This window comes from Belonocnema kinseyi, chromosome 10 (assembly GCF_010883055.1).
Source record: "Belonocnema kinseyi isolate 2016_QV_RU_SX_M_011 chromosome 10, B_treatae_v1, whole genome shotgun sequence".
Lineage (NCBI taxonomy): Eukaryota > Metazoa > Arthropoda > Insecta > Hymenoptera > Cynipidae > Belonocnema > Belonocnema kinseyi.
The window spans coordinates 44,049,545-44,073,340 of NC_046666.1; the positions used below are offsets into that span (position 1 = coordinate 44,049,545).

Sequence of the window (23,796 nt, forward strand, 5' to 3'; positions counted from 1 at the left end):
TATAGAAAGGATAAGATTGTAAAAAATATATAAATGTAAACGGAAAGATTGTAAGGAATGGAAGTCATGTAAACCCTTAGGGGACACATTATGAATAAAGAATTAACCTATTTTCTTTTTAATTCCTATTTTTTTGGTAGAAAATTGATTTTCTTATTTTAAAATTCAACTATTTGATTAGAAATGAATGTATTTTATTTAAAAAATTTATCTTTTTTGGTGGAAATCTCTTTTTTTTTTATTTGAAATGCAAATATTTTTTATGAAATTTTTGGTCCTTATTGACTGAAAAATCTTTTTCGGTTGAAAATTCAAGTTTTTGTTCTAAAATTTTTTTTGTTACTAAGAATTAATTCTTTAAACTGTACAATTGAACTCTTATATTTTTTGTGAAAAATTGATCTTTTTTAGTTAAAAAATTTCAACTATTTTGTGAAAAATTTGTGTAATTGACTGCGAATTCATCTTTGCTGGTAGAAAATTGATCTTTTTGCTCTAAAATTGATCGTTCTTGATTAAAAATGTAACTGTTTGGATAAAAATTAAATAAAAATCGAGGTCTAAATTCATCTTTTTTCTAGAAAGCTTGTCTTTTGGCTTAAAATTTCCATATTTTTTATTAAATTTGATTCTTAATTGACTGAAAAATATTTACTTAAAATGAATTTTTTTAAAGTTAAAATTAAACTCTTATATTTTTTATTAAAAAATAAAATTTTCAGCTTATGCATTCAACTATTTTGTGAAAAAAATGGTGTAAGTGATTGCAAATTCTTCTTTGCTGGCAGAAAATTTATCTTTTTCTTGAAAATTGATCGTTCTTGGATAAGAATTTAACTGTTTGGTTAAAAATTAATTTTCTAAAAAGAAATTAATCTTCTGGTTTGAAACTTCATCTTTTTGATTGGAATTATTTTTATTACTGGAACTATTTTCTTAAAATCGAGGTCTAAATTCACCTTTTTTGTAGAAAGATTGTCTTTTGGCTTAAAATTTCCACATTTTCGATGAAATTTGTATTCCTAATTGACTGAAAAATATTTCTGTGTTTAAATATTCTGCTTTCTAATTTAAAAAATCATCACCTCTGGTAAAAATTTGATCTTTCTTTTTATGAACGAAACTATTTCGTTGAAAATGAATCTGTTACGGTAGAAGATTCAACTATTTTGTTAAAAATTCGTCTTTCCTGTTTAATCGCACACCTTTTTGTTTAAAAAGAAAATAATTTCTGGGTAATTATTTAGAACTTTTTGAAAAAAGAGCTATTCAAGAACTGATAATCCACAAGAAGTGTGCTAATTAAGCACAAATATTCACAATAAAAAGCGCACATGGCATTCGTGGCGTCCCACGTTAGATTTGTATTAACCACGTCCTCGAGTGAGATAAAAGATAAATTAATGGCCGAATACAGATGAAATGAATCAGTGAGAATCATCTGCATTTGTGTACTTAAAATGAACGAGTAAGAGAGAGCAGGACAGAATGAGAGAGAGAGAGAGAGATTCGTGAAGAGATAAAATGATATAGAAAGAGAGACATCCAGAGAGAGAGAGAGAGAGAGAGAGAATTGTTGGACACACATGTAAAGTTAATTCCACGCACACATTGGCACCGCCTTTAGGGATTATCCTCCGGGGATATTTTTGATCGTGCAATAATCCCTAATACGATTTACACTGCTCGTGCTCGTAGGATCGCGCACACATCGCTCGCTAGTATCGGCAATTCTCATGAAACATTCACAATGCTTCATTTCATTTAATTTCATTTTACATTATGATTTTCTCCAAATTTCATATGCTCACTAAATACAAAATATTACCTAGACCTTTTCATGCTAATTAATTAACTCGATTATTCGAAACGCGCTTATTACAAATTTCATGGAAATGTCAATAGTCAATTTTCGTTTTAATATACAAAATAAATTACAAAAAGCTTTTTCATTAAATAATAAGGAGTTATAATAAATAAAATAATCATTTTTATTTACAACCTGGAATTGGTTTAACCTTTAAGGGTGGTCGTGCGGTCTCACAGACCGCACGGCTCTTAAGTGTGGGTCCACAGCAGCGTTACAATTTTCTATTTCTGTGTCAATTTGTTTCAAGATATTTAAAAAGCAAGATTTCGCACACAAACGAGGCTGTCCCATAAAAATTTTAAATCCTGATTATCCCTGATTTGAGCAAAAATTATGACAAATTAGTATGGACGCATGGACGTACGGTCAGTTAGACCGCACTATGGTTCTGATATGTGGATCCCTTCTTTCTCTTGTCTAAAATATTATTAATATTAAGAGTTGATAACATTGATTAATTTCTTAATTATTCCAATGACGTCAAATGATTAAAACTTTGTTACTTTTTTAGTAAGATATAAAAAATGCAAAGCGGTCTCTGAAACCTCAGTTTCAAATTTGATCGAATTTTTATTTGAGTTTATCTAGGAAGATATTTGGGTCTAATTTTTCTAGGCTGCATTAAAGATTTAATACCACATTTTAAGTGATTAAAACTTACCACTTGGTTTCAATTACATTGTGATTGAACACAGTTTATTTCTTTTTGGAAGTTTAAGTGAAGCAATACATACCTGGAACACAAAAAATCAATGTAATTAGAGGTGGAAATAATCCCATTATTTTAATTACTATGTCTAAGCAATCTGAATTCAAAAATTTCCTGTTTATGATTCGAAATTAAAGAATTTTTAAGAGTATCAAATTATTGAAAATGGATCCAGTTTGTTCCAAATTAAAATTATAAAAATTAAGCATTTATTAACTGCAATTGAACAATTTTACATTTTAAAAAATTAAGTTCAAAAATTAAGAGCCATTACAATTTTTTAAATCTTATTTAAAGCGTTTTCGGATTGAGGTTTTCACAATTCACTGAAAATGTTTGTTTGTTTTAATTTGTCTTCTTTTATAAAAAAAAAACTTTTGGCATTTTTTAGTAACATTTTCGTAGGTATAAAAAAATATTTTACAAATTTTGTTCAATTATATATTTTAAAATTATTATGAATGAAAATCTCTTTAATTTCCTTGAACTCTTCCAAATTTATTTAAAATGTATTAAACGCAGTGGAATATTTTGGATTTTTACAAATTTTTTGCAACTCATTTGAATTCACTTATATTTTTATCCAAGAATTTTAAATGTAAAAAAACAAATTTCCAGAAAACAGTTAAATTCCCAAACAACAGATGTTAGTTTTTAATAAAATAATTCAACAAAGAAGTTCAATTTTATATAATATGAGCTTAACTCTCAACAAAAAATATAATAGTTCATATTTCAACAACAGCAAAAAATTGTATTTTGATTTAAAAACAATTGAGGTAACCAAAAAATAGGTATTCTCAATAAAAAATGTAATAGTTGATATTTTAATCGAAAAATATTTTTATTTCGATTTGAAAATAGTTTGATTCGCCCAAAGAATTATCATCCTAGCCCGATAAATTTAACGAAACAATTGCACTTTTAACCAAAAAAGTTAAAATTTGTAACAAAGCCGATGAACTTTCAACTCAAAACGACAAATTTTTAACAAGAGTTGAACTTTTTACCAAAATAATATAATTTACACATAAATAGACGAATTTTCAACAAAACGCTTGAATTTATAAACAAAAATTAAATAGTCAAGTTTGTAGCTTAAAAAACTGATGTATGAAATAAAAACTAAAGTTTAATAAAACAGTCAAAATTTCAACTTGTGAGGTACATCTTTAGCAAAATTAATTTTTAGCAAAGTAATTCAACTGTCAACCAAGTAGTTGAATTTTCAATCAAGAAACTCAATTTTTCATCAAAAAAGACGAATTTAACACAAAATATATAAATTTTTAAGAAAATATTTAAACTTTCAACTGAAAACCATCAATTTAAGGCTAAAAATGATTAAGTGAAAATTCCAGTTCAAAAAATTCGAAAGAATGAATACTTAGCAAAATAGATTAATAATAAACCATAAATGAACTTTTGACAAAGAAGTTCAACTTTCAACAAAAGAAGATGAATTCTTAATGAAACATTGAACATATGAAGCTTCAACGAAACTTAATCAATATTGATTTAAAAATGGATTAAGTTTGTTAAATTTTCAATTAAGAAGAACATTGAAAAAAATTCAACAAAATAGTTTAATTCTTAACCAATAAAATGAATAATTATAAACGTGGTTCAACTTTTAACAAAGATTTTGCGTTTTCAAACTAAAAAGATGAATTCTCAATGGATAATTTAATAGTTGAATCCTCAACTAAAAGTGATCAATTTTCAGTTACAAATAAATTAATTAAATCATATTTTATAGAGGACAAAAAATACGCAAGCTGACCGATAATCCTAAAGTAAGATTTATACGCTTAACTGTAATCACATAGTAAAGCTCTCCACGAGGGCCCATTATTATCAAAAATAATTTTCATTTTTTCAAGCATTTCAAAAAATTATTATTAACATTGATATTTTCCATGTGTGATTTCACATTCTGCATGAACGACCCCCCCCCCCCCCCCCCCCCACGCACACAGACTTCAAAAATCGCCACAAGATCTGGTAACACCCGCACCCCTTTGTCACAGTAAAATAATTTTTGAACGATCCCTTAGTTTAAATAATACAAAATTTAAGATCTGAAGACAATGACATGTACTCAAATAAAGTGGTTCTTAATCTATAGGTATCGTTGATTTTTCTTTCGATTACATAAAAAATTGACAACTGCCAAAACTTTCGGTTGAATGGACTAGATTCCTATGGATTAAGGTGTCTCTGAGTAATTAGAAGACGTTGGATTTTGTTGGTACACTGGTCCGATTTAAAAGAACCCATATTATAGTTTGTTCAATTGTTTTTTTTCCAACCATGTTATATGATTAGCTGATGTTAATTGACATTGACTAGGTAAGCATTTGATTAGAAGATGATAGATTCTGTTGGTATACTAATCCAGTTTGATAGAATCTATCTGTACAGTTGGTTTGTTCCATTGTTTTATTTCACTCTAACAGTGATGTATGATTAGATGATGTTAATTGACATTGACTATGTAAAAATTTGGTTAGAAGATGTTAGATTTTTCTGGTATACTGATCCAGTTTAAAAGAAACCATCTGTATAATTGGCTTGTTTCATTTTTCCATCTTCTTCCGACCATGTTGGATGATAAGCTAATGTTAATTGATGTCGACCGTGTAAGAATTTAATGAGAAGATGTTGCATTTTGTTGGTATACTGGTCAATTTTTAACGAACCTATCTATATAGTTAGTTTGTTCCATTGTTGTAATTCACCTAAGAATGTTGTTTGATTAGATCATGTTAATTAATGTTGACCAGGTAAGTAAATAAAACATAAAATGTTGGATGTTTTGGTATGTCAGTTCATCTTAGAATGTTGAGAATTTCTCTATTTCCAATCCTTTGAAAGAACCCATGTATATATTTGGTTTATTTTTTTTTTTGCATCTTCTTCTCACCGTGTTGTATGATTAATTTATGTTAATTAATATTAACCAGGTAAGGAGTTTAATCATAAGATATTGGATTTTGTTGGCATAGTGGACAATCTAAGTTTGTTGATAATATTTCAAATTCCAATTCATTGAAAGAACCCATCTGTATATTTGGTTTGTTCCATTGTTGCATCATCTTCCAACCGTTTTGGATGATTAGCTAATGTTGAATAATGTTGACTAGGTAATAAATTAATAAGGAGATGTTGGATTGTGATGGTATAATGGTCCAATTTGAAAGGACCCATCTAAATAGTTGTTTTGTTTCATTTTTGTATCCTCTACCAACCATGTTGTATAAGTAGCTGATGTTAATTGATATTAACCAGATAATGATTCAATTAGAAGGTGCTGGGTTTTGTTGGTATATTGGTCCAACTTAAAGGAACCATCTGTATAGTTCGTTTGTTCCATTGTTGTATCTTCTCCTAACAGTGTTGTATGAATAGCTGATGTTAATATTGACATTGACTAGGTAAGAATTTGATTAGAAGATATTAGACTTTGTTGGTATACTGGTCCAATTTGAAAGAACCCATCTGCATAGTTGGTTTGTTACATTATTGCATCTTTTCCCAACCGTGTGAGATATTTAGCTAATGTAAATTGATATTAGCCTGACAAGAATTTAATTAGAAAATGTTGGATTTTTCTGGTATACTGGACGAATTTTCAAGAACCCATCTTTATATTTGTTTTGTTCCATTGTTGCATCTTCTTCTAACCGTGCTACATGCTTAGCTAATGTTAATTGATATTGACCAGATAATAATTTTATTCGAAGATGATGGATTTTTTTGGTGTAATGATCCAATTTAAAAGAACCCATCTGCATAGTTTGATTCTTCCATTGATGTATCTTCTTCCAACCTTGTTGCATGATTATCTGATTTTAATTGATAATGTCCAAGTAAGAATTAAATTAGAAGAGGTTGGATTTTGTTAGTATACTGGTCCAAAAAATTCAAACAACAAAATCCACAATCCAGCCCCTTATAATTAAATTCTTACCTGTTCAGCATAAATTAGCATCTGCTCTATCTCTGAGAAAATCTGTCACAATCAGGAAATAAAAAAGCCCTTGGTACCGGTATGATTATTTACTTAGTGTATCGACTTTTATGAGCAAAGTAGCTTGACGCTTGGTAGTCGGACGATAAAGATAAGCGCGGACGCTTCTTATTCTTCCAGATCTTTTTACTTTTCTTCTTATGCAGTCAAAGATTACGTCGAGATCACTGACCCGCTAGATAACCGTCATCCGTAAAGCCGTGGATACGCACTCGCATATGTAGAATATAATGCATAAGGCTTTTTATAAGGTTTTTATCAACCCCTGTTTTGGAATTGACTCGTCACGTTCGTTGCACTTTGAACCGAACAAAACACATTATAAATGTGTTCCATTCGCTAGTCTGGTCACCGATAAGGAAAGCGGCCCGTTTATGGAGGTTCAAGAGCAGAAAAGGAAAAGAAGCATGGGAAATGTGTCTGATTAATACAATTATATTATTTCATAATAGCTCTATACATAGCTAATTCCTCTTACTTTCTATCTACAAAAGAATTTTTTTTTTTAAATTAGAAATTTACTTCCAGGCAGAAGTTTCAGTCTGATGAGAAACTCAACTGTTTCACTTTGGGATGAATCAGAATTAATATTTTTGATTCTAACCATATCCATTGGATTTTATTCTTTTTTATAAAGTCCAATATTTTTCAAGACTTTTTTTTTAGTTTTTGTTTTTTACATGGAATAATAATCTTTATTTGTTTATTTGAAATAATAATTTTCGACTTGGAAAAGAGCAAGGAAAAGGGCTGACAGACTGTACCCCTTTTCCTTTAAAGTTTCAATTTTTCCACGAAATTATCATCATCTTATACTGACTGTTATGATTTAAAAAAAAACATTCGTACTTTTTTATTTTAAAAAAAGGAATAATCAACTTTTTTAAAGTTAGATTTCAGAAGGAAACAATACAAAATGAAATGTAATAGATTAAAAGAAATATGAATCAATCAAAGATTTAATTAATATTGAATGTTAATATATTTGAATTATTATGTTTGTAAATTTCCCTAATTGCTTATTAATTTCATTATTTAACAGTTGATAATTTATATTTTAAAAATAGTAGGAATTAAAGATTGCTTTAATTGAAAATATAACATGTTAAATAAGTTTGACTATTTGGATTCAGAATGAATCTAATAATGATTGATACAAATTATGTAAATGAACAAATAATATTGAGATAGAAATATAAATAGAATATATTTATTTTTTCATCGCTACTATATGTATAGTTTATTTATGGCACACTTTGTTAGCAATTAATTGTATCTTTGCAAGTTTCATATTATCTTGTAGTACCAATCACCTTCAATAAATTTACTTGTTCACTGATGACAGTTTCTCAATAAATCGCTTAGTAGGCATGTTTTGTTTGAAATTTCTAATCAGTTCGATTATAACAATGTTGCGTTGCGTTTATTAAGAAATCACTTTTTCTTTCTTTCAAAACCAATAACGATTTAATCATTAGGGTGGATTGAAAAACACAGACAAAAAGATGATAAAACAATTTTATCACATAAAAAAAGTAATTTTTTCATTCTTTGCAAACCTTTTAGTAAAGTTGCGAATCGTAAATATTTATTTTAATTTCTAAAAAATTATTTTTTCCTCTCTAAAAAAAATATATTATTTACAAAAACTTCCAACTGAATAAAATAAATTCATCATGAGACCGAACCTAATAATATAAGAAAGTTATCCTCACAGTTTTATGTCAACTTAACAATTTTTGTGGCTGAATTTAATAAAAAATGACCAAATATAACTGGGTTTTCTGTGAAAATTTTTTAATTTTAAACTCACCAGAATCCGAACAGAAATTTGGAATATTTTAATTAGGTAAAAAATTATAGAAGCTTTCAGCACCATTTTTTTAAATTTACGTCCATTTATTAAAGAATAATGCAGTTAATGAATGTCAAAAACATTTTTTTTTTAATTGTTTAAATAGTTTCTTATTTTAATATATTTTTTTATCAAATCGTGAAAAAATATTATTTTCTGTTAATAATGGCACATCTAAATAATGTTAAGAATAATATATTCTAAGGTAATCAGCAATTATTTAAACAATGCTCTTTTTTTAATTTTCTCGTCCAAATCGTGAAAATTTATTATTTTCTGAAATTAATAATGCACTTAATGATTTTTTTGTATCTCGTACACTTTATCGCGTATTAATCAGCATTTTTGTATTTAAATGAAATAAATGTGAATAAATAACTATAAATAATGTAACTAAAACAAATTATTTAAAAATTAATTATTATTGTTCAAAAAATAAGGATATAATTTCTGATATAAAAAAATACTGAATAATAAGCGATAGAGTGAATGAGGTTTGAAAAAAACTAAAACCTTCAGCACCTTTTCTATAAGAAGGAGCAAATGAATGATTATTAATTGTTTAAATAATTGCAAGCTATTCTCAAGAAAAAATATCACTCTTAACATTCAGTAGCTGCGTCATTATTTCCAGAAATTATTCTAAATTTTCAACCACCATGAGAGGCAAGAATTGTTTATAGGGGGAAAAAATTGTTTAAACAAGCAAAATTGCTTAAATGATTACCTAATATTCGACTTTTATGTTTAAATTCAACTGTGTTTGATTCGAACTTAAAAACTTTTTCGGTTGAAATAATATCAATTATTATATTTTTCGAGAATACTTCTTTTTTGGTTGAAATTACATGTATTTTGTAAAAAAAATTTAAATTATTTATTTGGTTTAAAAGTGACTTTTTAATTGAAAATTCATATTTCCGTTTTGAAAATTGAACTTTATGAAGAAAATTCGTCTTTTTGGTTTGAAAATTCTACAATTTAGTGACGAAAAATTTGTTGGTTCAAAATTTGACTTTCTCGTTTCAAAATTATTCGCTTTCGGTTAAAAATCTATTTTTGTATACATTAACAAACATTTTTATTTAAAATTTAACTATTTTTTTTAAAGTGCTGATTTTGGTTAAAGAGTTCATCTTTTTTTATGAAAAATTTCCTAACAGGGCTTAACTATTTTTTCTTTTTGTAATTTCTTTCTTCTGGATGAAAATTCAACTGCTTGGTTGAAAGTTGATCTATTTTGTTAAATTTTTTTTTCAGAGATCCATAATTTTAGTTGAAAACTCATCTTCTTAATTTAAAAATCGAACTATTTTGTTTCGAATCGTTGGGGGGGGGGGGGCTGTAAAAATTGTTGCTAGAACATTCAAACTTTTTCGTTGAAAGTCAACTTTTTTGTAGAAAATTAATATTTTTCTTATGGAAATTCAAGAATTTGATTGAAAATTAACCTATTTTGGTTGAATTCAACTGTTCGATTTAAAATTAAAATCTTTTTTAGTTAAAATAATATCAACTATTATATTTTTCAAGAATTCTTCTATTTTGTTTGAAATTTATTGTATTTTGTAAAAAATTTAACAATTTTATTTGGCTTATAAGTGAATTTTTTGTTTAAAATTTAATTGGGAGGGGGGGGGGCAATAAAATATTTTGCTAGGAAATTCAATTATTTGGTTGAAAATTAAATTTACTGTAGAAAATTACTATTCTTGTAATTAACAATGAAGCATTTGGTTTAAAATTTATGTTTTTTTTTTAAATTGAGCTATTTTGGTGAAAGTCCAAATAAAGTTGAAAATTAACATTTTCTTGAAAATTCATTTTTTTGGTTTGAAAATGCTAGATAATTCACCTATATGGTTAAAAATTCATATTTTTGTCTTGAAAAATGGATCTTTTTTGCACAAAATTAGTCTTTTTGGTTTGAAAGTTCCACAATTAAGTGAAATTTTTCATCTTGGTTCAAAATTGGACTTTTTCGTCTCAAAATTGATCTCTTCATTAAAAAATTAAATTTTTTGTCATTGGAAATTCAACTATTGTGGCATAAAATTAACTAGTTTTGTTTGATGATTCAGCTATTTTGTTGGAAATTCGTCTTCTTTGGTTGAATTCAACTATTAACTCAACTAGTTTGGTAGAAGATTGACCTAAATAGTTAAAAAATAACATACATTTCTTTTTTAAATAAATTTCTTTTTTTGAAAAGTGCTGATTTTTATTAGAAAATTAATCTCATTTGGTAAAAAAATTTTCGAACAGGATTTCACTTTTTGTTAACATCCTTTTATTATTTAGTTGAAAATTTATCTTCATGGTTGACAACTTAATTATTTCCTTTTGGTTGAAAATTAACTTTCTTGTAGAAAATTAATATTTTTGTAATGAAAATTCGACCATTTGGTTGAAAATTCATGTATTTTGTAAAAAATTAACTTTCTTTGTAGAGAGTCCAAATTTGGTTGAAAGTTAACTTTTTTGTTGGAAATTTAACAATTTTATTGAAAATTCTTTTTTTTAAACGGTAGAAAAATTAACAGTTTCGTTGAAAGTGAAATTTATGGTTGAAAATTTATATTTTTGGTATGAAAGTGCACCCATTTGGTTACAAAGTAACTTTGTTTTCAAAAATTTGTCCTTTTACGTGGAAAATTGATTTCTTCCATCAAAAATGTTTCATCTTTTTTTTATTAAAAATATAACTGTTTGGTTAAAAAATGTGACCAAAAATCGTCCTTAAACGAATGTTTTTTTTTTGAATAAAATTTGTGTGAATTATGATCTCAAATATTTTGATTTTTAAATTATAAAATTAAGAAAGTGAAAAAGTAACTTGACCTTACTTTACACTGTAACTGTAAAAAGTTATTGTTACAAATAAATTAAATGTAACCAGTTCCTCAAAAAAAAAGTAAATCACCCGAAATTGGTTCACTCAACGATTATAAAATACGCAACACAAAGCACAATGAGCTGAACTATGTACTAATCTCAAGCTAAAAATCAATACTTCTCCCCTTCCTGTACAAAGAGACTAAAGCCTCCCTCGGGATAAGCCGGTCCCGGGACATAGTTAAATAAATCCTGGATCAAAGGATAAGGCTTTTTTTATATTATTATTTCCAACCGGGAACCCACCTTTCCAGAGAAGGGCGAATCTACTGTCTCCGGATTATTCTCAAGATCATAAATTATGAATCTTACCTTACCCCCTCCCTATTCGCAAGTGGAAAATTTTCGGTGATACCGCGATAGCTAAGCAGGAAGATAGAGATTTAAGCCGACCCGGGACTTTGGGAATTAAGATCATATTCCTCTCCTTTTTTCATCTCTCTCCCACTCGATATTTTTTATCCCCCCCCCCCCCATGGACAAAAACCTCATTTACTCAGTAGATATAAAAGGCACATTTTAATCTCAGATTATGTACTCATTCGTAAAGCAGAAACGCCAAGGGGATTAGGATTAAGTTAAGATCGCGATTTCTTTGTGCAACTCGATATATACTTAGCGGCACGCCTGTATCCGGTTTTTATTGAGAGAACTCGATTCATTAGTTTTTTTATCAAGATTGATTTTTAATCTGAAAGGAAGGATGAACTTCATTTTTTTTAATTAGAGGAATTTTTTACTTGAAATGGTCAGGCACAGTTAAATATATATAATATTCTACTTCTACGTACCATTTTCAGCTTGTCCCAGGACCAACGCCGTGGACGCAGTAGTAAAATTGCCCTATTTTTTCAGTGTTAACGATTATTTTTTGTTTTCCTCATTTTTGATTCTTTAAAATCTTTTTTGTCCAATTAAAATAAATTAATTTTTCAGCAAACATTTTCACTGACAACCAAATGGTTAAATTTTTAACCGAATGAGATTAATTTGCACGAAAATATTTGAAATTTTAACCAAATAGGTAAGTTTTCAAGCCAAATGACGAATTTTTTCAAAGACATTTGAGTTTTCAACAAAAAATTAATGTAAAACCAAGAAAGATGAATTTTCAACAAGGAAAGATTACTTTTCTATAATAAAAGATGAATTTTTAATTCCAAGAGAGAGATTATGAACAAAACAGTTGAATTTTAAACCAAACAGTTGAATTTTGAAGCCAAAAAATAATAATTTTCTAGAAATAAGTTGATTTTGCAACAGAAAATCTCATTTTTAAAAAGATAAACTTTCGACCAAGATATATGAATTTTGTACCAACAAAAAATATGAAATTTTAATCCAAAGGGAAGAATTTGCAACAATACCGTTGGCATTTTGACCAAAGAGATCAATTTTTAAGTAAAATAATGATTTTTCAATCAAGAAAGTGAATTTTTAAAAAAGCAGCCTAAAAATTAATCTAGTCATTAAATTTCCAAACAAAAAAGATGAATTTTCAACACAAAATCTATCAGTGAATAATTTAGTTTAATAATATTTTTAGTCTTAAATTAAAAATATTTCAATTTATTCAGAAAGACGAATGTTCGGCAAAATAGTTAAATTCTCAACCAAACGAGATTCAAAATTTGAAACAAATATTCACAATTCTATATAAAAAATGAAATTCTACCAAAAAGATGAATTGTCAAATTAAAAAGGAAGAATAAAATAATTTTCAATACAAAATAAAATTTTAAAATGACCATTTATTTTTTAATTTTCTTCGTTTGCTCAGAACTTTCAAAAACTCAATATTTCATTGAAATTTAAACTTTCTGGTTGAAAAATCATATTTTTGGTCAAAAATTTAACAAGATTGTTGAAAATTAATTTATTTTTGTTGTTCAAATAAAGTTTTTCTATCTGAAAATTTAACTGTTCCATGCTGGGTTAAAACTTTATCCTATATATTGGATCATTTTGAAATTCGTCTGGTTTTTAGAATATTAATCTTTTCAATCGAAAATTCATCTCCTTGTTTAAAAATTTAACAATTAAATTGAAATATAAAAAAAAAAATTTCCATCAGAGTTTTAATCCGAAAATTTAAGTATTCCATTTCTGGTTCAAACATTTTCCTGAATATTGTACAAGTTAAAAATTCAATTATTTGGTAGAAAATGCATATCTTTGATTTTGAAGACCACTGTTTCCTAAAACATTCGACTTTTTAGCTTAAAAATTTTACTCTTTTGTTAAAAATTTATATTTCATAGAAGAAAAGCATTATTCTTGGTTACAAATGAACTTTTTTTTATGAAAATTTAACTGTATTTCAATTTTTTTTTTGTCTTGAGAATTTCAATATTTGATTACATTTTTATCTTTTTCAATGATTTAGTTAAAAATCCAACTATTTTTTTTTAAACCTAATTATTTTTGGAAAATTTAACTGCTTTGTTATTCTGTTATTTCTGGGCGAAAATTAAGCTATGTTGTTAAAAATGAATCCTTTTAAATAAAAATTTATCTTTTAAGCTAAAAAAATTTTTATTATCCTTCAACTGGTCGAAATTTTTTTTTTCTTCTTTTGAAAAGCAATTTTCTTAACTTAAAATTTAAGTATATTATGCCTTCGCCATCTTTTAGTAGGAAATTATTCTTTTTAGTTAAAAATGCAACTTTAATAGGTTGAAAATTGAAATTGTTTGTTAAAATTAAAAATTTTTTGAGAAACCTAGAAAAATTATATTTGTATCACCTTCAATCAAATAAACGAAGAAAATTAAAAAATTGTTATTCGAAATTTTTATTTTGTATTAAACATTACTTTTTGCTTCATTTTGGATGTGAAAATTTAGTTTCTTTGGTAGAAATATCATCTTCTTTTATTTAAATTGCAAATTTTTGTTTTGAAATTCAAATCTTTTTTGTCTGAGGATTCAACTATTTTGTCGAACATTCTTCTTGTTGGATAAATACTAAACTTTTGATTTAGGATTGAGAATTTTTTTCACTTTAATTATTAACTCTTATATTTTTACTTAAGAATTCATCTGTTTGTTTGAAAATTCAATTATTTGATTAAAAGTTGATCTAATATACTTTGTTAAAAATTTTGCTTGTTTGGTTGAAGATTCGTTATTTTAGTTGAAAATTTACCTCCGTGGTAAAAAATGTAATTATTTTATTAAAAATTCGTCCCTTTGGATTCAAATTTCATCTCTTATTTTTTGGTAGAAAAGCCATATTTCTTGGTTTGAAATTCATCATCTTGGCTGAAGATGAGATTTTCTGTTAAAAATTCAACTTGAGTGAAAAATTTTTTTTTGCTTTAACCCATCAAAGGACAATGTCATAGCTGAGCAACTTTCACTATTCTCAATTTTCCTAATTTTAACGTAACGAGCTTAGAATTCGGCAAAATCAATGCGTGCATTAGATCAAAGTGAATTATTTCGCATCTCGTAAGGTGGTTCTGAGTTATCGTATACTCATTAGAAACTGAGAAAATGATAGAATTTTTGTTTAATTTGGCAAAAATCGATCAGAAAACGATCATATATTGTTCCTGAATTTTTTCACAATTTTTATTCAACGGGATCAAGTCTTGGCCGTTAAAAGGTTAAAATTCAACTGTTTGGTTTAAAATGCAACTGCTTTGTTAACAAATCGTCGTTATGATTGAAAAATTCATCTTTTATTATAGAGAAGTCACCTTTCCTAGATGAAAATTTATCTTGCTTTGTTTAAAATTAATGTGTTCTGAAAATGCAAATGTCTAAAAAAAATTGTTCTTTTAGTTGTTAGTGCAAATGCTTGTTAAAAAATTATTATTTTTTTTTGTTTTTGAAAATTCATCTTTTATCGCAGAAAACTTTTCTGGTTGGAAATGTAAGCTATTTCTTGAAAAATCGTAGAAAAGACAGCAAATCCGTGTTTAGACCCTTTTACCCTTCTACAATAATTAAATTAAATAAAAAGTATATAAATTTATATCTTGCGTTTTTTCACCCTCTTTCCAAACTTCTTCTTCACAACAACGTCCAAAGATTTACTACCTAAATACCGCGATATAAATGACACTACCCCTTAAAAAAAAGATTTAGCTTCCTGAAGGGTTAAAGGATGAGGAAATCGCCTTAGAATCCGATTGTGCTAAATTCTAAGGATCAGCGAATCCTTAAGTCAGCAGGAAAACATAAAAGTGTATGTAAGCGGTATTGACCCAGTCAGTGCCGGCAGGTACTTCGTCCTGGGATTTGGGTTCAACACGTGGGGCTTTTTGTACCAGGAATATATGGGGTGTCTCGAATAGAATTGTGGTCATATAAATGTAAGATATTTTAATTTTAGTCAACACATGCTCAAAGGACGACCTGACCGACTTTGCCATATCCTCTGATCCTGGATTTGGCTAGAGTTTAGGGGGTTTTCGGACCAGGAGCCCAGAAGTGAAACCAGAGTCTGCGCCACACTAACTAAACCTAACCGCTTAAATTCTAAGGTCCTTCTAAGGATCTCTCCATTCATCTTCTACAATACAAACTCTTAAAAATTTAATTCATTTAGAAGCGAAATTAAAGAAATTTAAATGATATTAAAATCAAATTAAAAATTCTATTTAACGTCCAATAATGACATTAATGTGCAGCATTCCCGAAAAGAATATTAACAATCCATCGACCTAATTTAGACAACCACTATAAAATGTTCCTATTGAAATTTGAAAAAAAAAAACAAAGAAAAACACTTTTTTCTCCTGGAAACGAAAATAATTTTATTTCCTGGACAGAAATAAAAAAGAGGAAAGAAAAATGAGAAGGCAACCATACTTAATTTTTATAGCTATTTCTTTGTTGTGATTTGATAATAATAAAAATAAAAGAGGTGAAAGAAATAAAAAAGAGAAGAAAGGGAATTTAGTTGGTTGCCTTCACAGTTTTCTTTCTGTCCAAGAAGGAAAACTATTTTCTTTTCCTTTCCAGGAGAAAAAAGTGTTTTTCTTTGTTTATTTATTTTTTAGAAATTTCAATAGGAACATTTTATGGTGGTTGTCCAAATTTGGTCGATGGATTCTTGGTTTTATTTTCCAGAATTATGCACATCATTTATAATCATTGATGTAGGCTGTAAGGCAGTGTGATTAAGCAAACGCTTTTCTTCAAAAGTCCGTTTTTAATTAAAAAAAATATTTTTTTAAATTTTGGGCGACCCCCCTCCCATTAAGAAACGTTAATCCCCCCCCCCCAAATTGCGTGACCTCTAGGTAAAAACCGAATTTTCTTTTATACTGTTTTTTGTTTCTTGATTTTTATAGTGAGTCAAGTTGCCAATATGCCTATAATGTCTGCGTGATCGTGTGGTGAGTTATAAACTTCGGTGAAAAACAATTTAAATAAAAAAGTGATTTTCAGGGTAAGTATTTAAATTTGCCTAATTGAGTTTTGTGTAACAGTTAAGCCAGGTATTATTGAATCTTTAAACTAAGAAAGCTACTAACCAAAAATAGAATAGTTAAACTTTTATCTAGAAAAAATATTTTAAATGAAAAAAAAGGAATTTTCTATAAAACAGTAGATCTTTTTAATTAAAGACAAAATAACGAATTTTTTATATAAAACAGTTAAAATATCAAATCAAAAATATTAAATATTAATTTAAAAAAAGTTAATTTTACACCAAAAAAAGACGAATTTCCAGCAAACTAAAACAACTCTGAACCCAAAACTGGAATTTTCAACTAAAATAGATTAATTTTCAACAAACAAAAAAAAAACAAGTTTTTAATAAAATAGTTTAATTTTAACAAAAATTTTAATTTTTCTTTAAAAAGAACCATTTTCGACCAAAAACTGAATGAGTAAATTTTCAATTACCAAAATAATTTTTCAGTAAAAAAAAAAGGAATTTTCGATAAAGCAGTTTAGTTTCCAACCCAAGAGTTAATTTTTTAACTAAAATTTTGAATCGCCAGGCAAAAAATGCTTTTGTAAGAAATTAGTTAAACTTTTAAAGCGTATCTGTTCAAAGTTTTAACCAAAAAGATGAACTTTTACACAAAAAGTGGAACTTTTAACTAAAAAAAGATGAATTTTCAAACAAAAAGACTGATTTACTACCAAAAAAGACGAACTTTCAATCAAATTCAAGAATTCTCCACCAAAAAGTTAAATTTCTAAGAAAGAAAGAAATTTTTTTATTTTTCTGAATATTCTTCAACTTTACAACATAGTTGTTGATTTTTTAACCAAGAAAAGAAAATTTTAAACAAAAAGATTAATTTTATACTGAAAAAAAAACGAATTTTCATTAAAAGTCATGAATTGCTCATTAAGAAGATGAATTTTGAATTAAAGAAGATTAATTTACCACCAAAAAAGATGAACTTACAACTTAATTCAAGAACTTTAAACCAAAAAAATATAATTTTGAACTAAAAAACCATTTTTATACAAAAAGATCAATTTATTACCAAAAAATACTAACTTTTAACAAAACTCCAGAATTCTGAACCTAAAAGTTGAATTTTAAAATAAAAAAATGAGTTTTTAAACACAAAGATTAATTTACAACCAAAAAATACGAATTTTTAATCAAATTCAAGAATTCTCAACAAAAAAGTTGAATTTTCAACTAAAAAAGATTCATTTACTGTAAAAAATACAGATTTTTAACAAAATTTAAGAGTTATCAACGAAAAAGTTTATATTTCAACTTAAAAGAAGAATTTTTAAACAAAAAGATGAATTTACTACCAAAAAAGCAAGTTTCGGCTTAGCGCCACTGTCAAAAGATAACATGTAGAACGTAAACTCAATAAGAAAATTCATATATAATTTTATATTTTTACTTAAAAGTTATTTTTTTTATTAAAAAGCCTACTATCATTTTTTTCGTTTGGAATTCATCCCGTTTGCTTCAAAAGTATATTATTTAGTTAAAAATTTAATTATCGTGTTCAGAATGCAACTATATTCTTAAAAAGTCGTCTTTTTTCAATCAAAAATTCAACTACTTTGGAAAAATTCCTTTTTTTAGTAAAAGGTTTTAGTTGAAAATTTAACTCTTTTGATGAAAATTCGTTTCACGTTTGGTGGAAAATAAATTTGTAAAACTGTCGAATTTTGGTTGAAAATTCATGTATTTTGTTAGTGATTTGGCATTTTTGGTAGAAATTTAATTCTCTTAGTTAAAAACTTATCCCTTTTGGTTAGAAATGCAAATTGTATGGTTAAAATATCAGCCTTGAAATGCTTCGTCGAAAATTCAACTTTTTGGTTGAAAATCTAACAATTTTGTTTAAAATTCGTTGTTTTTTTTTGTTCAAAATTATTTGTTATTAGAGTTTTTATCTGAAAATGTAACTATTTCATTTTTGATTAAAACTTTATTCTGTATATCGTATATTAAAATTCAACTATTTGGTGGAAAATTCACATATTTTGTTGAAAAGTCGTTTTTTTCTTAGAAAATTAATATTATTTGTTAAAAATTCAACTGGTTTGTCAAACATGCATATTTTTTAATTCAAAATCATCCTTTTTGTTAAAAATGCATTTTTGTTATTTAAAAAGTCACATCTTTCTAAAAAAATGTAGAAAAATGTTTCTTGGTTGAAAATGTACTTTTTTTTGACAAAAACTCAAATCACTTCTTAGAAATTTGTCTTTTCATCTTAAAAATTTAAATATCTGAATGACTTTTAATCTTTCTTGTTTGAAAATTCGACAATTCGAGCGAAAATGCATCTTTTGATGCAGAAATTTCAACTACTTTGTTCAAAATTTAATTACTTCTGGAAAATCTAACCATTTTGTTAAACTCAGCATTTTTTGTCGAAAATTCAACAAAGCTGTTAAAAATTCATGTTTTCGGATTGAAGATTCATATTGTATGGTAGAAAAGTAACTTTTTTTTATTAAAAATTCTACTGTTTTTACTGTTTTATAGAAAACTCCTCTTTTACTGAAAAGTTCATCTTTTTGGTAAAAATTTTCTTGAAGGAAAATTATTATTTTTTTAAGATTCGTCTTTTTGTGTTCAAAATTCACCTCCTTGGGTAGAAAACCTTCTTTTTTTTAAATTCAACTACATTTTGTTGTAGATACAATATATTTCGGCTTAAAATCTAAGGAATTTAATGTGTTTCGTATTAAATTAAAAGTTAAAAGAATTTACGAAAAATAAATCAAAATTGTCATTTTACTGTTTAGAACTAAAAAATTTCAATTTGCAAATTTATAAAAGTGAAGAAATTTTAATGTTAAATCTTTAAAGTTTAATCATTTTCAATAAGTCTTCAAAATTGAACTATTCCAAAAAAGTATCAAAATTATATCATTTCTTATTGTACACACTAAATATTGAAGATTCTTTAATTGCAAATAGTCAAAAAAGAACGATTTTTCAATTGAAAATCTTCAAAATGGCCTTTAAAAAATGAATCTTAAAAATTAATAATAATTTTTAATTCTATATTAACAAAATTCAAGAATTTTACATTTTAATTTTTCAAAATCGTAAAATTTTGGATTCTAAATCTTAAAAATTAAACAGTTTTTAAAATTGAAAATGCAGAATTGAAAATTCTTTAATTTTATTAATTTTCCGTTTGAAATTTCTTAAATTTGGAAGATTTATAATTGAAAATTTTTGATACTCGAACAAATTTAAGAAGTTCTATTTATACGTGTTTAAAATTTCATACATTTTAATTTTTAAATATTCACAATACATACTTTTATATTCTTGATTCACGTATTCGACGAAAATTTTGTTCGCAATGAGATTATCATTTTTAAGGAATTAAATTGCTTTCACGATTCTTCAATTAGAATCCACTAAAATCTATTAAAAACGCTTGAATTCTATTAAAATCTTCTGAAATTTCCGGAAATTATGAAATCTTTTAATTTCTTTTGAAATAATATGAATCCCTTAATTATTGTAAAATCGCTTGAAATTTTGTAAATAAAGTAAAAATTTCTTGAAATCTTTAAATTTCCTTAGAAAATTTGAAATCTCGTCTGACATGTTCTATAATCATTTATTCTTCATAAATGTCACCTGAAAATTCCCCAAAATCCCTACAAATCTTTTAAAATTTTGATACCTTCTAAAATCTTTGCCATTTTTTCAATCTTTTGAATTTCTTGAAAATTTTTAAAATAACCTCGAATCTTTCAAATACCTAAAATACTTTCAAATCTTGTGTAATATCTTAAAATTTGTAATAGTTTTTAATTTTTTTTTTAAATTTAAAAACTTAGAAATTCTCTGAAATTAGATATGCTTTTGAAAATCTGTAATACATTGAAATTCCTTAAATTGCCTGAAATTCCTGGAGTCTTTTAAAATACTCTAAAAGCCTTGAAACCTTAAAAAAAAAACTTTCGAATTCGTGAAACAAGTTAAAAAGTAAAATTGCGAAACATTTTAAGAACTCACTTAACATTTTTTGAAACCTTTTGAAGTCTTTGAAATCCGTTAAATATATTTGAAATTTCGATTTTCCAAATGGCAGTTATGTTTTTTTTCAGTAAATATAGCGACGAAGTTTGAAAATATATTAAATTACAGGCTCGATTCTCGCTATCTACACTTTTTAATTCTTTTTTGGATATTAATTAATCAAATGTTTAAGAATTTGAGTTTCTTGCCAATTTTTGTAAATTACGTAAACAAAAAATTTTTAATACTTTCTTTCAATGAAAAAAACTCGTTTTTTCGAGCTTTTCTAATCAAGTTTTTTATCTCTTTTTATTTTTAATACAGTTTGATTCACTTTCAATCTCTAATTTAAATATACAAATGTGTATACACGATAAATTAATTAATTAATTAATTAATAACAAATATATCAGTCTAGGCAGCGAGAATCGAGCCCGCAACCTTCTGACTGCAAACCTAACGCGCTACTGCCTGAGCTACTCAGCCACTTAAAACATATATTTTTCTAGTCCACACAACTGGCAATAAAAATTTTAAAGCCGTTTTTCTCGGAACTGATCAAACATTGAACACTGAATGTTTTTCTGTTCAACTAGTACTGATTTCTCCTATATTTACCATGTTAGACATGAATTTAAAAAATTTCTAGGATGATACGCAATAAAAATATGAAAAAAAATTTTTACTTTGTATAAGATAGAAATGTGTATATGTTTATCTTTCTCCCCCTTATACTTTCTCGCTCCCTCGAAACGTGTCTCTTTCACTATATCTTCACCTCTTCTGCGAATATCCTGCTCTCCTGGAACGGAGAGGTCACATGGAAGGAAGCCTTACCCACATTCCCATGGGGTGCGCTCCAACCCCATCAATTGGTTTATCCACAGGTTGCGTGGTCGTGGCAAACTATCAGTGTGCTACAAACCCGCTTTAGTTCGGATATCCTGAAAAGCGCCTAGATAGACGCCTCAAGCGATTTAGAGGGGATATACGTGCTACGAAATACCAGGGAAGCAGAAAAGCAAAAAGCGCTTCTCAATCATGCGAGGATCCCATTGCATTCCAAAAACAAGGTTCTTTCAAAAACATTTCTTTTTATGCCTAAAACGGGTTAGGTACTTTTATTTATTCTAAACCATTTTTTACTGTTTTAATTCCGGAATTTTTCTATTTGGAAATTCTAAATTATCGAAAATGTTATAACTTCGGGAATTTCGTATTTCGAACATTTTCTTTTTCGGAAATTTCAGTTTGAAGAGTTTTATTTTTGGGAATTTTTTGCTTGTCCCATTGTTCAAATGTTTTAAATTCTTTTAAATTATTAAAAAAAATAATTTCTCAGAATTAACAATAAAAATGTACACTCTGTTTTACATTTGTTGAAATCTTTTCGAATTTAAATTTCGAAAAACTTACCAAATTTCCTCTAAAATCTCCTAATTACTGGAATTTTTCTAAATTATTGTAATCTTGTAATATTGAAAAACTTTGCATTAAAAGATTCTACTTTCTGTTTGGAAATTTGAGGAAATCATTATAAAAGTTTCTTCCAAATCTCGTAATAAAAATTGGTATTCTCTCGAAACGTTTCAGAATTATTAAAATGCTTATTGTTTCAAAATCTTCCAAAATCTAGATTTTGTATTAAAAAAAGTTCTTAATTAAATTATATAATAAAAAATTAATCTTAACAGACAATTGGAAAAGATTTTAAAACAATAAAAATAATTTCCTGATATTTCTAAACAGAAATAGAAAGATTTTAAAGCAAAAATTTTCATTTTTACAAAATTACAATGTTTTATAAGAAATTTATGTATTCAAGAGATGTTAGAGGAAATTAGGTAATTTTGCCGGATTGAAAAAAAAATTGAGAAAGAATGTGAATCACTTTAAAACATATTTGAAAGTTAGAAACAAATTTTTAATTTGAAAAGATTTCAACAAATTAAATAAGATAAATATTTTTGAAAATTTAGAGCAAACAATTTATAGCCTTTTGAAGGTTTTTTAAATGTTTAAAAATAGTGCAAAAATTTTCTTATAGATTTCTAAAAAAATGCGAAGTGATTTTTATTTACAAAATTAATTTAAAGAGCATATTTTTAAACATAACATTTCAAAATTTGCCCAACATTTTCGCAAATAAATCTGTAAGAAAATTTGCGAGCAATGTCTTCAAATTTTCAGGATTTAAAATAAACTGGAATCATTTATAAAAAAAAAATTTAAGTTCAACACAAATTTCAAAAGATTTCAACCAATTTTTAACAAAAAGTTACATTATTAGTTTTTTGGTTTTGTGGAATGTACATTGTTGAAAATTTCTAAATAAAATTTTTTAACTTTTTCAGAATTTGAAATGGTTTTTAGTGGGACGACTGAAAAATCCCGAAAAATAAAATTCCCGACACAGTAAAATTCCCGAATAGTTAAATTCGCGAATAATAAAATTGCCGAAAAATAAAAATACCGATTTGGAAAATTCCCAAATAATAAAATACACGAATAATAAAATTACCGGAAAATAAAAATAACGAATTGTCAAATTGCCGAAAAATAAAATTCGTCAAAATAAAAATTGCCGAAAAATAAAAATACCGAATTGGGAAATTCTCGAATAATAAAATTTTAGAATTATAAGATTCCCGAATTGGAATATTCCCGAATAATAAAATTTACGACAGTTTATAATATTACGGAATTAGGAAATTCCCGAATATTAGTGTTCCCTGCAGTTTATAATATTACCGAATTGGAAACTTCCTGAATAATAAAATTCCAGACAGAAAATTGCCGATTTATAAAATATCCGAATTGGAAAATTCCAGAATTTTAAGAATTATAATTTTTTATGAATATATAATTTATTGATTACAAATACAACAATAAAGTATTAGTTTCAAAAATTATTTTTAACATTTAAAATTTCGAATCTTATTTTTTGAATTAAAAATAGCAATAATTTTAAATAAAATATTTCTAGGTAACGCATG

At 26.4% G+C, this 23,796-nt stretch overlaps 1 protein-coding gene across 2 annotated transcripts in view; it reads right to left on the reverse strand.

The window, feature by feature from the left end:
* LOC117181627 overlaps window positions 1-23,796 on the reverse strand; it is a 186,128-nt gene that overhangs the window by 82,807 nt on the left and 79,525 nt on the right. The gene's annotated exons all lie outside the window — the stretch shown is intronic.